Source organism: Oryctolagus cuniculus, chromosome 2 (genome assembly GCF_051225735.1).
Source record: "Oryctolagus cuniculus isolate XC-2025 breed Fujian yellow rabbit chromosome 2, ASM5122573v1, whole genome shotgun sequence".
NCBI lineage: Eukaryota > Metazoa > Chordata > Mammalia > Lagomorpha > Leporidae > Oryctolagus > Oryctolagus cuniculus.
In genome coordinates, this window is record NC_142868.1 from 194,344,296 (window position 1) to 194,361,700 (window position 17,405).

The 17,405-nt window shown below is 39.0% G+C and overlaps 1 long non-coding RNA gene across 1 annotated transcript; it reads left to right on the forward strand.

Moving 5' to 3' along the window:
- The first annotated feature begins 43 nt into the window (after window positions 1-43).
- LOC149128195 (uncharacterized) lies at window positions 44-13,217 on the forward strand. Its single transcript, XR_016230581.1, has 3 exons — window positions 44-653; window positions 7,099-7,176; window positions 11,519-13,217. It is a non-coding gene; the product is annotated as an uncharacterized LOC149128195 (long non-coding RNA).
- Window positions 13,218-17,405: the final 4,188 nt, after the last annotated feature.

The following is a 17,405-nucleotide window of genomic DNA, read 5'->3' on the forward strand; positions in this document are numbered from 1 at the left end:
AGCCGAGTTGGGATTGGTGGAGGAGGACTATAAAGGAGGAGAGAGACGGCATGCACCAGGAACATCTATGGGGAACATCTAAGGGAACCCGTGCAGCCCCCGAGAAAGCCGGCCAGCGGTGTGCCGCTCCCCTGCGGAAGTGGGGAATGCGGCCAGGGGGAACTGCCCTTCCACGGAGGTGGAAGGGATAGTAGCCAACCCGGGAAGAACCAGCAGAAAACCCGGGGAGGGCCGAGCAGACGAAAGAACAGCGCAGGGTCCTGTGTCGTTCCTCCACGAAGAGGGGGAGCGACAGATCAATACTTGCTCTTGTCATGATTATGCTTCTTGAAATGCCACTGACAATGAAACTTTTTTTCCCCTTGCCTGCATATAAAGGAGAAAGTGGGCTTGGCAATGCAGTGAATCACATTCTCCAAGTATTCCTGAACATCAAATGTGAGACCCCAATTTCTGTAATCAAGATGTCTGAAAGCTGATGTGCCCAAGGTCTTCTCTTTAATCAGCTGTTGTGCTCTGCACTCTGTACTCAAATTATCCTTGCAGTAGGAGTAATCAAAGCAGAATAAAACCCAGTTTATTCTCCCTGGCCCGGTTTATCTCTCCATAGCCTTTGGAAGACTGGCACATCAATCAAGACTCCAAATAAAAAGGTAATTATTTCTTGATTTCTCTGGAGCAGATGCAATGAGAGCAAGGTTGCCTCTACTGGGAGTCCCTACTGTGCTGCCAAACAGCAGTGGTTATCTTATAAGACAGAACCAATTATTTGCAAGATGTTCTTGTCTTTTTAGGTAGGGCTAAGTTCTGGTCATTAAGATTCACCTGGCATTTGAATACTGTAATAATGCAAGATATTCTTACTTGCATTAACTGATTTAAGCTCACATAAAATTTAGCATTACGTGAGTTGATGCATATGCCTTTGAATGTCAACACAGTAACGTCTGTATCATCTTCAGATTACAGTGAGGAAATGTGGTCAGTGACTGAATGATATTTTTGAGGTCATCAACCTGTTCAGCAGCCCTGTAGCATTTCTCATGTGTGTTCCTACATCCTGTATTCTTTCCATTATCTTTTGATTATGAGACTGGGATAGTTAGTTCTCCATGTGCACTTTTGACACGTAAGACTTGCATTGCTGTATACACCAGAACAACTCATGTTGCCACTTTAAATGCTGATGCCACCAGTTCCTTGTCCTAACATCAACATATTTGGATTGCTCTTCACAGTTTGGAAGTGAGAGTAACCTGAATTTTACACAAAATAGGTATTGAGAGATACTTGTGCAGAGAATTAAAGGATGCTTGTCTTGTTCTTTCAATAAATTTTAATTCTGAATCTCCTATAACCAGCTGCTATGAAATATTATGGGAAATCTAGCCATTAACTTATCCAGCATTCTTTTCCTTTTTCATGTTACATGGGTGGGGGAAATATGCGTTATATACTTGGCTTAACTATTGAATTAATGGTTTGATTAAAATTGCAAAATGGTGTCTGTTATTGCAAAATTTAAAGGATAAAACAGAAAGGAAGGAGATGAGGGCAGGAGGAGGGTGAGGGACGGAGGGAAGGAAGTATGTTATCTTCTTAGAATTGTATCTATGAAATATATGAAATCTATTATCTTCACTCAACAAAAATTTAAGAATAAAAATTTTTAAAAATAACAACAGAAAATTATGTTTATTAAACATAATTTATGTTTAATAAACATAATTTCCTGTTTGAAATAAAATTGGCTGGTATTGTTATTTTTAATGTCAATAAATTAATAAACAAAAATGAGCATTGACAGTGTCCAGGCCAGTTTATCAACCGTGGCACTGCTGACATGTTATACATCATAATTCTTTGCTGCACTGCTCTATGTGTTATAGACATTTAGGAGCTCCCTGGCTTTGATCCACTGGATGTCAGTAGCACCCTACCCTGTTTATCAATAGACATTACTCTGGATATTATCAAATGTCCTTGGTAGTGCAAATGAGCCCTAGGTTGACAGCCATGTGTGTAATGTCCTGTTATTGGGTCCAGATCCAAACTGACAATGTGCACCACTCACTCCTTTAAACTCAGAGCAGATAAGATTTTGGTGTGAGTGTTGCCATGGCTTTCACTTTAAGCTTCATTGGACCCTTTTCAGGACTGTGGGATTTATTACCTGCTGTGCGGGGGATGTGGCCCACACAGAGTTTTCAGCTCTTCCCTACCCCAGGAATTCCCCAGGAGAAGAGAATCCCCTTGCCCAATGCCATTTTCCATTTTCAGGGGAAGCAAGGATCCACATAGGTAATAAATGTGCAGTTTCTTTCCTTGATTAAAGACATATCTGAAGGGCCCTCCAGATCCAGACTTCTCCATCAGTTGAAGAAGTCTTTGTTAAGGTGAAGAACTTCTCCTCTGTCCAATTTTATTTCCTTTCCTCCCTATTCACAAATGACACATCCAAAATAATCTCCAATTGAACTTTTGCATGCTCATTATTGAACCTGGCCCTTCAACCTGGGAAACCTGACCAAGATGGTTGGTATCTAAGCTGCTCTGAGGCCGGCGCCGCAGCTCACTAGACTAATCCTCCGCCTAGCGGCGCTGGCACACCAGGTTCTAGTCCCGGTTGGGGCGCCAGATTCTGTACTGGTTGCCCCTCTTCCAGGCCAGCTCTCTGCTGTGGCCCGGGAGTGCAGTGGAGGATGGCCCAGGTGCTTGGGCCCTGCAGCCCGTGGGAGACCAGGAAAAGCACCTGGCTCCTGGCTCCTGGCTCCTGCCATTGGATCAGCGCGGTGCGCCGGCCGCAGCGCGCCGGCCGCGGCGGCCATTGGAGGGTGAACCAACGGCAAAGGAAGACCTTTCTCTCTCTCTCTCTCTCTCTCTCACTGTCCACTCTGCCTGTCAAAAAATAAAAATAAAAAATAAGCTGCTCTGAGAAAGCAGATATGAAAATGGAATTAGTGATCCTACTTGGAAGTGAGGCCACCATCCCTGGTGACAACTGGAGTATAGACAGTCCTTGGGACAAGGTGACAGTGTAATTCCCAAAACTCTCATAGTGTTGTGGAACATGCAGTAAGGTAGTAAACAGAAATATACTTGGTGTTTCATGGGTCACACATCTGAGAAATATTGAGGACATGGTAGTTATAAGGAGAGTGCAATTGCGTAGATTTGCTGGCTGCTATATGCTTTGGATAAAAAGATAACACTATGACTGATAATCTGGAATTACAAACTAAGCATGAATGCAAGTGGATCCATTGGTAGCTTGTAAAGGCAGTCTCATTTGCCACAATTGGAGAAAAAATATTGCTGAGGTATCAGACCACAATTCCAATCATAAGAACAGCTGGACTACCAAGAAATTTAAATATTCAATCCAAGCAATTCTGCTAGGAAAACATTGGAACCCAAACTGTGAAGGAATTAGACTTCATCTCATGCAATGAGAATATCTGGGTTAATGCATATAAAAACATAGTAAACTCAAATTTCTGTAGACTCTCAGAGTGGTTGCAGGCATGTCCTACAAATTCCTGCTGTGGGCTAACACTTCCATGCACCTGTGCATCAAGCAGACATAGAGAACTTTCTGCCACACTACAAAAGACTCCAGGCTTAGGATCTTTCTCCTCACCTCATCTTGACCATAATTGACCTTATGGTCAATACCCAGAGTTAAACCACAGCATAAGCCATCTGGCGTCTGTTGGCCTGATAGAAGATTAAAGAAATCATATGTCAAAGTAAGGAAATGCTGTAGCCAATGCTGATGAGAGGTGTTGAGTAAGCACACGACTGGATTATGAGTTGCTCATCTAGGACTACGAGTAAGGAGGAGCATAGGAAGTTACATGGGAAGTACCAATCAGTGCTGGAGTGTTGCCTCAGGGTACAGGCCTCAAGGATATAATGCAAACATAAAACAAGAGCATCACACAGAAGCACAAAAAACGTATATCACACCTCATGCAAGGTAAAAATGTTAGGTTTACAAATTATACAAGACATGATTAAAAGCACGTAAGCTAGAGTGCATAGATCATGCTGTATCAACCATACTTTGTGAGTGGTCGCTATCTAATGACTAGTAAATACCAAGATAAAAAGGCCTCCACTTCTCTGCGGCTTGGGATAGGTCTGAAGTACTTTCCAGATCATGGTCGGAGTTTGCAAAAGCACTAGTTGAGACTAGATATTGCTATGCCTAAATCCTATTTCTTCCCTTCCACAGTGTTGTTCCTAAATGAGCACTCCACAATAAATCATTTCCATGCTAATCTTTTTCTATGGAACAACTTCGTGGGGAACTTAATATACAGCAAATACCTTATCTTTAATGTTCTATAAAAGCTAACTAAAGTATTTTATGAAATTCATCTTTTTGTTTCTGAGACTTCTTATCCTAATATATTATATACATTGAATATTTATTGAATGAATCTAGCTTTGCTTAATATAATTTATTTTTTTATTTTTTTAATTTTTTGAAAGGCAGACAGTAAGAGAGAGAGAGAGAGAGAGAGGAATAGACAGTGAGAAAGAGACAGAGGTAAAGGTCTGCCTTCTGTTGATTCACTTCACTAATGGCCACTAAGGCAGGCGCACTGCGCTGATCTGAAGCCAGAAGCTGGGTACTTCCTTCTGGTCTCCCATGCGGGTGCAAGGACCCAAGCACTTGGGCCATCTTCCGTTGCCCTCCCAGGCACAGCAGAGAGCTGGACTGGAAGAGGAGCAACCGGGGCTAGTACCCGGCACCCCAACCGGGACTAGAACTCAGGGTGCCGGTGCCGCAGGTGGAGGATTAGCCAAGCGATCATGGCGCCGGCCAATATAATTTCAATTTAAGTAAAATTAAATACAGAAACTTGTTGAAGACAATGTGGCTTCAAAACAGGCTGTTTCCACTATATTATTTTATATTAATACAATATAAAGACATCACATTGGTTTTGCATGCATTATTTTTCAGAACAAAACATTGCAGTGTTTGTTAATTTATTAAAACAATTCCAGGAGGCATTAAAATTGAGACTGCAAAAAAAAAAAAAAATGACAGGGCATTGCTGCTGTCCTAAGGATGTTCATAATGTAGCTTAAGGAAGAACACTAAAATAAGCATAAAATGGAAGCATAATACACAGTAATTAAGGTTAATAATGGGGCATTAGCAAAGTGTTAAGAAACAAATTAGGAACAATTAATTCTGTTTCTATAGTGCTCTAATGTGAAATTTTCAAAGATAAAGTGGTGGTTAAGCTAGATGTTAAAGGGTGTACAATTTTTAGATAAAAGGGGGATTGGAGAAAAAAACACAAAGAAATGTACTGGAAATTGGCATGTTTAAATAATTGTGATGAATTGACTTCGATAAACTGCCTGAGATTAGAAGAGCAGAATTAGATGTGAGGGAGAGGAGGACCATCTAATGATGCAGCACTTGCTTATATTGGTTGTAACTTGAATTACATTTTCACACATGATTTTATTAAATTATTCAGCTAATAATCTGGAGGATATACAAGAGTTTCAAAAAACTTGATCATGAAAACTAATTAAAAGTCAACCTTGGCAGGCGCCGCGGCTCACTAGGCTAATCCTCTGCCTTGCGGCGCCGGCACCCTGGGTTCTAGTCCCAATCAGGGCGCCGGATTCTGTCCCGGTTGCCCCTCTTCCAGGCCAGCTCTCTGCTGTGGCCAGGGAGTGCAGTGGAGGATGGCCCAAGTGCTTGGGCCCTGCACCCGCATGGGAGACCAGGAGACAAACCTGGTTCCTGGCTTTGGATCAGCGCAGTATGCCGGCCGCAGCGCCCATTGGAGGGTGAGCAAACGGCAAAGGAAGACCTTTCTCTCTCTGTCTCTCTCTCTCTCACTGTCCACTCTGCAGAAAAAAAAAAAAAAGTCAGCCTTGATAGTTGAAGAGACAGGTAGTATATATCAGGATTTCTAAAGTGGGAAAATATCTGTAGTTGTTACTTTGTGTGGACTGTGGATTATTTAAACATTGTAAGAATTTGCAGATATTGGGAAACAAAATAGAAAATGGCAAAAACAGAGCTATGAAAAATTCAGTCTGATAGGCTTTAAATTTCAGTAGTCCAATGATATGGAGGGCTAATGTCTACAGTAAATGTCTAGAACTAAAATTAAGGTACACACACACACCATTCCTTTTACATAATAAATAAATGTTTTGGTTGACTGAAAACATACTGGGAAGTATGAAAATAAAAGACAATGAAACTGGCATTGTGGAATAAAAACCACACACCATATAGATACAAAGGAAGTTGGAGGTAGGTGAGACCAATGGAACTAAGTGAATATTTCTGTCACTTTTCTGGGAAGGGTAAAAATACTGAAAATTAAAGAAATCAATAATTGTAAATAAACATGAATGTGATTTATATTAGGAGGAATACTTTGGGGCTGGCGCCATGGTTCACTTGGTGAATCCTCTGCCTGGGGCACCGGAATCCCATATGGGTGCCGGTTCTAGTCCCGGGTGGTCCTCTTCCAATCCAGCTCTCTGCTTTGGCCCCGGGAAGGCAATGGATGATGGCCCGAGTGCTTGGGCCCTGCACCCACATGGGAGACCAGGAGGAAGCACCTGGCTCCTGGTTTCAGATAGGTGCAGTGTGCCGGCCATAGCGGCCATTAGTGGAGTGAATCAACGGAGGGAAGACCTTTCTGTCTGTCTCTCTCACTGTCCATAACTTTACCTGTCAAATAATATTTTTAAAAAAGGAGGAATACTTAAAAATAAATTGGTAAATGCAAAGCTTTAGAATTAGTGAAGACAAATTGATCTAGCTAGTGGAAAGTGAAAAGGAAATAAGATATAAGGCTCTAAGTGGAAAGAATGAAAAAAAAAGTATGATAGAATTAAGTACTTATATTGCTCTACTTGCAATAGCAAGAAATGACTTAAACAATTACTACTCTCAAACTTGTGAGAAATAATAATGTTAATTGGTCTGGTGCAAGTTGACTTCTATTTTCTCTGTCAATTAAATCATGAGAAATATGTGTATTCATTGTAGAGATTCATTAAAACCAGTAAAATAATATTTCTTTCATTATTTCTCATTGGCAGAGTGCTTATGTGAGTATCCATTTTTTCCTGAATGCATTCTGTTGCGGAATACAACTGAGCAGATGCAGACACCAAGAGGTAAATCCATTCCTCAGATGGATAGTATTTCTAGCTAAAGCAATGAATGGGTGACACTAAAATATTAATGAGATGGTTTATTTTTTTGATGAGTATGTGATTTTTATCAAAAGTTAGACCCATTTCAAGAACTGAGGTCTTAGTTAATTTTATTGGAATAACATGAGAAGAGGAGTATATATGAAAAACCATGCCCTTAAAAGACAAACTATTAGAAAATGAGTGGTGGTTATAGTCCCTGCTATCAGAATGATCAAAGTATATCTGTAATCTTCTTGCTTTTCTAGATTCTAACTTTTCTAGATTCCATGCCATACTCCATATTCCATTACAACATCCTCCACCCCCTTTTCTAGAATTCATTATCTTCCTTTTTAATTTTTTTTCTTGGCTTAGTTTTATTTAAATTGACTTTTGACTAACATATAAAAATTATACCTATTCCTTGAATACCTTACGAAAATTCAATCCATGGATACAAAATGTAATGAAATTAGAGTAAATACTGTATGTATCACCTTAAACATTTATCTTTTCGTTGTAATGAAGACATTAAGAAAACCTCTCTTCTAATTATTTTGAAAAATATAACTAGCCATAGTCACCCCATTTTTAACAGAACTCTAGGAATTATTCCTATGTAACTGTAATTGTGTAGCCACGGGCAAATCCTTTCCAATCACCTCTGCTCTAGCCCTTCCAAGCTTCTGGAATCCATTCTTCTACCCTTTGCTTCAATGAGATAAACATTGCAGTCATTCTGTGCCTTTTTATTTTTTAACTAATATATGTCCTCCAGTCTCTGCCATATCACTACAATTGATAAGATTTCATCTTTTAATGATAAATAGTATCCTATTGTATAAACTTACCATATTTTCTTTATTCATTCATGAATAAAGATTGATTTTTTATCTCAACTATTGTGTACAGTATTGTAATAAATGTTCAAGTGCAGCTATGAATTAATTTCACTTTATATCCTCATGTGTCCAGTAGCAGAATTGCTAGATCATATGATAGTTTGTTTTAAATATTTTAAAAATTTTATTTATTTATTTATTTATTTGAAAGGCAGAGAAACAGGGAGAGAAGAAAAAACAGGGATGGAGAGATCTTCCATGCACTGGTTCACTCCCCAAATGGCTACACAGTCAGATCTGGGCAAGACTAAAACCAGGATCCAGGACTCCAACTAAATCTCTCATACTGGTGGGAGGCATGCACATACCTGTGCCATCTTCTGCTCCATTCCCAGGTTTATTAGCATAAATCTAGACTGTAAAGAAAGCAGCCAGGCCTTTAACCAGCACTCCAACAGGGATGCCAGATTTACAATCGGTGGCCTAACCTGCTAAGCTATAGACCCCTGTTTTAATTTTCTATATTAACCATACACATTTACATTTCTACAAACAGTCTTTTAGTTCTTCTTTATTCTCACCTTCACCAGAATTTGTTATTTTTTAAATTATTTTAATAACAACAACTCTAATTAGACTGAAAGGATATCTCATTGAAGTTTTAATTTACATTTCCCTGACAATTAGTGATGTTGAGTATTTTTTCAGATACCTGCTGATCATCAGTTCATCTTATTTACAGAAATTTCTATTCAGATCTACATGGAGACACAAAAAAAAGCTCAAATTGACAAAGCAGTCTAGAGCCAAAAGTGTAAGTCTCTTTATGACTGCATGACTTCAAGTATACTTACGAAGTTATAGTAACCAGGTTAATACAATACTGGCATAAAAGCAGACCTATAGAACAATTGAACAGAATAAAGAACACAGAAATAAGTACATATATTTACAGTTGACTAATTTCAGAAATAGCCATCAAGAACACACACTCAGCAAAGGATAGGATATTCAAGAAATAGTGTTGAGAAAACTGAAGACTCCAAATTATGAAACAACTAGAAGAAAACATAGGAGAAATACTCCTTGACACCAGCCTGGGAAAGGACTTTTTTGATAAGATCTCATAATCTCTGACAATGAAAGCAAAAACCCCAGATTGATGGGGTTATATCAATCTGCAAAGCTTCTGGACAGTAAAAGAAACAGAGAGAAAAGACAACCTACACAATGTTGCAGGATATACAACTGATAGGAACAAATATCCAGAACATATAAGGAACTCAGCAATTCAATAGCAAAAAATAATAATGATAAAAAACTAATAAAATGACCATGACCATGACATCGGTTTCAAACTTTTATCCCTGGTCAGCAATCTCTTCTCTACCCCTCTCTACCAAAGCATATTCTGCCAGGGAAATTCAACAGTTTTCCAAGTCCTATTCTCACACTTTCCTTCTTCCACATTCAACCAATCCGTCAACAAACTTAAGCACTTATGATCCTATCCATCTTTGGAATCCATTCATTTTCTCCATTATTGAAAAGTTGTCCTCTTTATATTACTACAAATGCACACTAATCGATCAACATGAACTTATATTGATTCCCTTTGATGATGTAAATGAGAAGGAAGAATGAAGAGTAGCAGTACACTGAGGATACAAAATTATAAAGTACAAAAGGGTAGAAATAACGTAGATACACTAGGGAAATAAAAGAAGCAGGACAATCTGGGACACATGGATAAAATCACCTTGTACTGGGGGTGCAAAATAAATATAGAGTTTTTGCATTTATACCAATAATTTTCACGGCACAAAATAAATCCGTGGCTTTCAAATGTAAATAATAAAAATTTTACAATTAATCTGTAATGACAAAGTAATTAGGAATAAACTGAATTGCAATGTGTTTGGATATAAGCTTCTAATATGCAGATTATAAACGAAGGGCTGCTGTTTTGTTCCTTTGGTTGTTATAGTATCCCCTTACCTGCAATTTCACAAACTTCATTCTCCATCAATTATAGCAATAGGAAGTGCTCTGCTGGTGACTTGAGTGCCCTGACCTTTTGTCTATGTCTAGCAAATGCTCTTGCTCTGCCCTGACTCCAGCACAGCAAGCCAACCCCGTTTAGTAGCCCACTGTGGTGTATTTGATGGCTCTGAGATGTCTGATCCTATGGTAAAAGTCACAGCCTTGAGAGTTCTTTCACCCTACCTCTGGTGTTTGATATCCCAGGTAACATTAAACAAGTTTTTCAATTATCTGTATCTGAAGCTTACTGTATTCACATATCTGGAAAAATACGTATTACTCCCAAATGTAAATTAAATGATTTTTTGAACTAGCAAGTGAATATTTTGTAAGTCACACAATGCTAAAAAAAATTATAAGGGTTACTTGTTTATTCTTAAACATTATTTCAACTATAGAGTCCAGAAAATGCTGAGTCATAGTTTCTTACCTCAAGAAAACATATAGAGATAGGATTTTGTGGACATCTTATCACACCATTTATATCATCTATTCAGCACACAACCTTGTTAAATGCCTGCTTCTAATTATTAAAATCACAATGTGTGTATATATATATATATATTAATATTGAACTACAGTTGGCAGCACTGTATACCCAAATACAGTTTATAAATTTTTTAAAATTATTTATTTATATGAAAGGCAGAGTTACAGAGAGGCAGAGGCAGAGAAATAGAAATAGAAAGAGAGAGAGAGAGAGAGAGAGAGAGAGAGAGAATCTTTCACCCACTGGTTTACTCCCCAAAAGCCCACAACAGCCGGAGTTGAGCTGGGATCCAGGAGCTTCCTCCTAATCTTCCACGTGGGTGCAGGGGCCCAAGTACTTGAGCCATCTGCTGCTGCTTTCCCAGGCTCATTAGCAGAGAGATGAATAGGAAGCAGAGTAGCCACGTCTTGCACTGGCACCCATATGGGATGCCAGCACTGTAGGCAGTGGCCTTACTTGCCACGTCTCAGTGGAGGCCCCAGTTTAAACATTTTCAGCAAAAGTCAAATAATAGCTTCCAGTGTACTGAAACATTATATAGCATTATAGCACTCTGCCTGGTGCCTCTTTAAAAGTGAAATCTCCAAAAAAAAAAAAAAATCACAAGAATGTTAAAAATTTGAGACCAAAGAAACTACAACATGGGCGCTTGTTTAAATGAGAAACTCAAACAAGAAAGGGCTGCCACCTTGCTTGACTTTGGCTGGGAACTTGCATGCAAGATGACTCAAATGTTCAGTGTTCTACACATTTCTACAAACAAGCATGAAAGTGTAATGTGCACTGACCATTAACTCCGTGGTGAATATGCTTTAGCTAGGAAACAATTTGCAAATATGAAATCTACAAATAAAATAGGTTGGACTTTAAATATGCTAAAGACAGGTAAATTCTCACATGTGGGAACAAGCACAGGCTGATTTATTCTTATTTCTCTTGGTTTCAGATTCCTTTTTGGAAGCCAATATCAGTGTTATTTCCTTAGTGTACGAGTCAAGATACTCAAGAAAAATAGCAACTCAGGAATCCCTAGAGCATATGCAAACACATGGAGATTGAACAACATGCTCCTGAATGAACAATGGGTCATAAAATAATCAAAAGATAAATCAAAAACTTTCTGGAAGTAAATGAGGATAACAACGCAACATATCAAAACTTATGGGATACAGCAAAAGCAGTGTTGAGAAGAAATGCATAGTTCCTGGACACATGCAATCTACCAGAATTGAACCATGAAGACATAGAAAACCTAAATAGACCCATAACTGAAACAGAAATTGATACCGTAATAAAGGCCCTCCCAACAAAGAAAAGTCCAGGACCAGATGGATTCACTGCTGAATTCTACCAGATATTTAAAGAAGAACTAATTCCAATTCTTCTCAAACTATTCAGAACAACTGAAAAAGATGGAATCCTCCCAAATTCTTTCTATGAAGCCAGCATCACCTTAATCACTAAGCCAGAGAAAGATGCAGCACTGAAAGAAAATTACAGACCAATATCCCTGATGAACATAGATGCAAAAATCCTCAATAAAATTCTCACCAATAGAATACAAAAAACACATCAGAAAAAATCATCCACCCAGACCAAGTGGGATTTATCCCTGGAATGCAGGGATGGTTCAATGTTCACAAATCAATCAATGTGATACACCACATTAACAAACTGCAGAAGAAAAACCATATGATTATCTCAATAGATGCAGAGAAAGCATTCGATAAAATTCAATACCCTTTCATGATGAAAACTCTAAGCAAATTGTGTATAGAAGGAACATTCCTCAATATAATCAAAGCAATTGATGAAAAACCCATGGCCAGCATCCTATTGATCCTACTGAATGGGGAAAAGTTGGAAGCATTTCCACTGAGATCTGGCACCAGACAGGGATGCCCACTCTCACCACTGCTATTCAACATAATTCTGGAAGTGTTAACCAGAGCCATCAGGCAAGAAAAAGAAATTAAAGATATACAAATTGGAAAGGAAGAAGTCAAACTATTTGTAGACGATATGATTCTTTATTTAGAGGATCCAAAGAACTCTACTAAGAGACTATTGGAACTCATAGAAGAGTTTGGCAAAGTAGCAGGATATAAAATCAATGCACAAAAATCAATAGCTTTTGTATACACAGGCAATGCCACAGCTGAGAAAGAACTGCTAAGATCAATCCCACTCACAATAGCTACAAAAAGAATCAAATACCTTGGAATAAACTTAACCAAGGATGTTAAAAAACTCTACGATGGCAATTGCAAAATCTTAAAGAAGGAAATAGAAGAGGATACCAAAAAATCTTCCATGCTCATGGATTGGAAGAATCAACATCATCAAAATGTCTATTCTCCCAAAAGCAATTTACAGATTCAATGTGATACCAAGAGATACCAAAGACATTCTTCTCAGATCTAGAAAAAATGATGCTGGAATTGGTATGGAGGCACAAGAGACCTCGAATAGCTAAAGCAATCTTGTACAACAAAAACAAAGCCGGAGGCATCACAATACCAGATTTCAGGACATACTACAGGGCAGTTGTAATCAATCAGCATGGTACTGGTACAGAAGCAGATGGATAGACCAATGGAACAGAATAGAAACACCAGAAATCAATCCAAACATCTGCAGCCAACTTATATTTGATTAAGGATCTAAAACCAATTCCTGGAGCAAGGACAGTCTATTCAATAAATGGTGCTGAGAAAACTGGATTTCCACGTGCAGAAGCATGAAGCAAGACCCCTACCTTACACCTTACACAAAAATCCACTCAACGTGTGTCGCTCCCCCTCTTCGTGTAGGAACGACACAGGACCCTGTGCTGTTCTTTTGTCTGCTCGGCCCTCCCCGGGTCTGCTGCCGGTTCTTCCCGGGTTGGCTACCGTCCCTTCCACCTCCGTGGAAGGGTGGTTCCCCCTGCCACATTCCCCACTTCCGCGGGGGAGCGGCACACCGCCGACCGGCTCTCTCGGGGGCTGCACAGGTGTTCCCTCAGATGTTCCTGGTGCATGTTGTCTCTCTCCTCCTTTATAGTCCTCTTCCGCCAATCCCAACTCTGCTACCCACGCGCCGAGTACGCTGCTCTTCTCCAATCAGGAGCAGGTCCTGCTGCATATTGGTTGAACTGGAGGCAGCTGTGTAGAAGCTGTTTCTCCCTTCTCAGCACCATATTGTGGGAGAGCAGATGCATAGAATAAGTCTTAATTCCAGTAACTTAGTCTAGTCAGAGTTGCTCCCCACAAACGTGGATTAAAGACCTAAATCTACGACCCGACACCATCAAATTATTAGAGAACATTGGAGAAACCCTGAAAGATATAGATACTGGCAAAGACTTCCTAGAAAAGACCCTGGACGTGCAGGCAGTCAAAGCCAAAATTAACTATTGGGATTGCATCAAATTGAGAAGTTTCTGTACTGCAAAAGAAACAGTCAGGAGAGTGAAGAGGCAACCGACAGAATGGGAAAAAATATTTGCAAACTATGCTACAGATAAAGGATTAATAACCAGAATCTACAAATAGATCAAGAAACTCCACAAAAACAAAACAAACTACCCACTTAAGAGATAGGCCAAGGACCTAAATAGACACTTTTCAAAAGAGGAAATCCAAAGGGCCAATAGACACATGAAAAATGTTCAAGATCACTAGCAATCAGGGAAATGCAAATCAAAACCACAATGACGTTCCACCTCACCCCGGTAAGAATGGCTTACATTCAGAAATCTACCGACAACAGATGCTGGTGAGGATGTGGGGAAAAAGGGACACTAACCCACTGTTGGTGGGAATGCAAACTGGTTAAGCCACTGTGAAAGTCAGTCTGGAGATTCCTCAGAAACCTGAAGATAACCCTACTATTCAACCCAGCCATCCCACTCCTTGGAATTTACCCAAAGAAAATTAAATTGGGAAACAAAAAAAAAATGTTCTGCACCTTAATGTTTATTGCAGTTCAATTCACAATAGCTAAGACCTGGAACCAACTTAAACGCCCATCAACTGTAGACTGGATAAAGAAATTATGGGATATGTGCTCTATAGAATACTATACAGCAGTCAAAAACAATGAAATCCGGTCATTTGCAACAAAATGGAGGAATCTGGAAAACGTTATGCTCAGTGAAATAAGCCAGTCCCAAATGGACAAATATCATATGTTCTCCCTGATCGGTGACAACTAACCGAGCACCAAAAAGGAAACCTGTTAAAATGAAATGAACACTATGAGAAACCGTGACTTGATCAGCCCTTGCCCTGACTGTTGATGTACAACTTAATATGTTATCCCTCTTAGCATTTTTGTTTGTTCTACTTAATACTATTGATTGAATTCTGCAATTAATACACATTCTTAAGTGTTGAAACTTAACTGAACAGTGATCCCTGTTAAATTTAAGAGTGGGAATAAGAGAGGGAAGAGATGTACAATTTGGGACATGCTCAATCTGACTTGCCCCAAACGGTAGACTTAGAAACATACCAGGGGATTCCAATTCAATCCCATCAAGGTGGCATGTACCAATGCCATTTCACTAGTCCCAGTGATCAATTTCTGTTCAGAGTTGATCATAATGATCGGACTAAGAGCCAAAGGGATCGCATAAACAAGACTAGTGTCTGCAAATACTAACCGATAGAATAATAAAGGGAGAGAATGATCCAACATGGGATGGGAGATACACAGCAGACTCAGAATGGTGGATGTCCTAATCAGCACTCTGGCATCAGAATCAGCCCTTAAGGCATGCGGATCCAGCTGAAAAGCCCATGAGAGTATTTCAGGCATGGAAAGCCAAGACACTCTGGGGAAAAAAAAAAAAAAAAAAAAAAAAAAAAAAAAAAAAAAAAAACACCTAAATGAAAGATCTCTGCGAGTGAGATCCCAGTGGAAAGAACAGGTCATCAAAAAGGAGGTACCTTTCCCTGAAGGGAGGAGAGAACTTCCACTTTGACTACGACCTTGTCAAAATATGATCAGAGTCGATGAACTCAAAAGGTTTCCATAGCCTTGGCAACTCCTGACAAGAGTCTAGGTTGATTACTGATGCCATAAACAAGAATGTCAATTTGTTAAGTCAACAACAGGAGTCACTGTGCACTTACTCCTCATGTAGGAGCTCTGTCCTTAATGTGCTGTACATTGTGATTTAATGCTATAAATAGTACTCAAACATTATTTTTCACTTTGTGTTTCTATGTGGGTGCAAACTGTTGAAATCTTTACTTAATATATGCTAAACTGATCTTCTGTATATAAAGAGAATTGAAAATGAATCTTGATATGAATGGAATGGGAGAGGGAGCGGGAAAGGGGAGGGTTGCGGGTAGAAGGGAAGTTATCGGCGGGGAGCCATTGTAATCCATAAGCTGTACTTTGGAAATTTTTATTCATTAAATCAAAGTTTAAAAAAAGTGAATGTTAATGTCTTTTATGTTCCTAATTTTGATAGCTTCAGGCAAGCAAAGCCAATATAAAATGTTAGCATTAATGTAATTACTGAGGAAAGGTGAGTAAAAAGGGGGCCAGTTTGCAAACGTTTGCTGATATTTAAATTCTTAGAAGTTGATTGCGACATGTTTTTAAGGATAATTTAAATATTTTGAAAAGTTAAAACATAAGCCTTTAAGTTGTAAGGAGCAACTTCATGGTTATTGCCAATTGGTTTGCCTTAGGATTTGGTTTTAAAAGTCAGGCATGCTAGACATTGTTTCTCAGAGTGTCCATTTCACTTCCACAGGTTTCCTTTTAGGTGCTCAGTTAGTTGTCACGGATCAAGACATAAGATATTTGTCTCTTTGGGACTGGCTCATTTCACTCAGCATGTTGTTTTCCAGATTCTTCCATTTTGTTACAAGTGACCGATTTTCATTTTTTACTGCTGTATAGTATTCTATAGAGTATATATCCCATAATTTTTCTATCCAGTCTTCTGTTGATGGGCATTTAGGTTGATTCTATGTTAGCTATTGTGAATTGAGCTGCAATAAACATTGAGGTGCAGACAGCCCTTTTATTTGCCAATTTAATTTCCTTTGGGTAAATTCCAAAGAGTGGGATGGCTGGGTTGTATAACAGGGATGTATTCAGGTTTCTGAGGAATCTCCAAACTGACTTCCATAATGGCTTTACCAGTTTGCATTCTCACCAACAGTGGACTAGTGTCCCTTTTTCCCCACATTCTCGCCAGCATCTGTTGTTAGTTGATTTCTGTATGTGAGCTATTCTAACCGGGTGAGGTGAAACCTCATTGTGGTTTTGATTTGCATTTCCCTGATGGCTAGTGATCTGAACTTTTTTCATGTGCCTGTGGGCCGTTTAGAATTCCTCTTTTGAAAAGTGTCTATTTAGGTCCTTGGCCCATCATTTAAGTGTTTTGTTGATATAGAATTTCTTGATCTCTTTGTAGATTCTGGTCATTATTAATGTCTTGATCAGCCCTTGCCCTGACTGTTGAAGAACAACTTACTATTTTATTCTTTTTAATATTTTTTGTTCTACTTAATGCAATTGGTTGAACTCTTTAATTAACACACAACTATTCTTAGGCATTTAAATTTAACTGAAAAGTGATCCCTGTTAAATATAAGAGTGGGAATAAGAGAGGGAAGAGATGTACAGTTTAGCACATGCTTACTCGGACTTACCCCTAATGGTAGAGTTAGAAATGAGCCAGGGGATTCCAATTCAATCCCATCAAGATGGCTTGTACCAATGCCATCTAACTTGTTGAAGTGATCAGTTTAAGTTCATAATTGATCAAAAAGATAGGATTAAGTGTCAAAGGGATTACATAAATAAGACAAGTGTTCACAAAT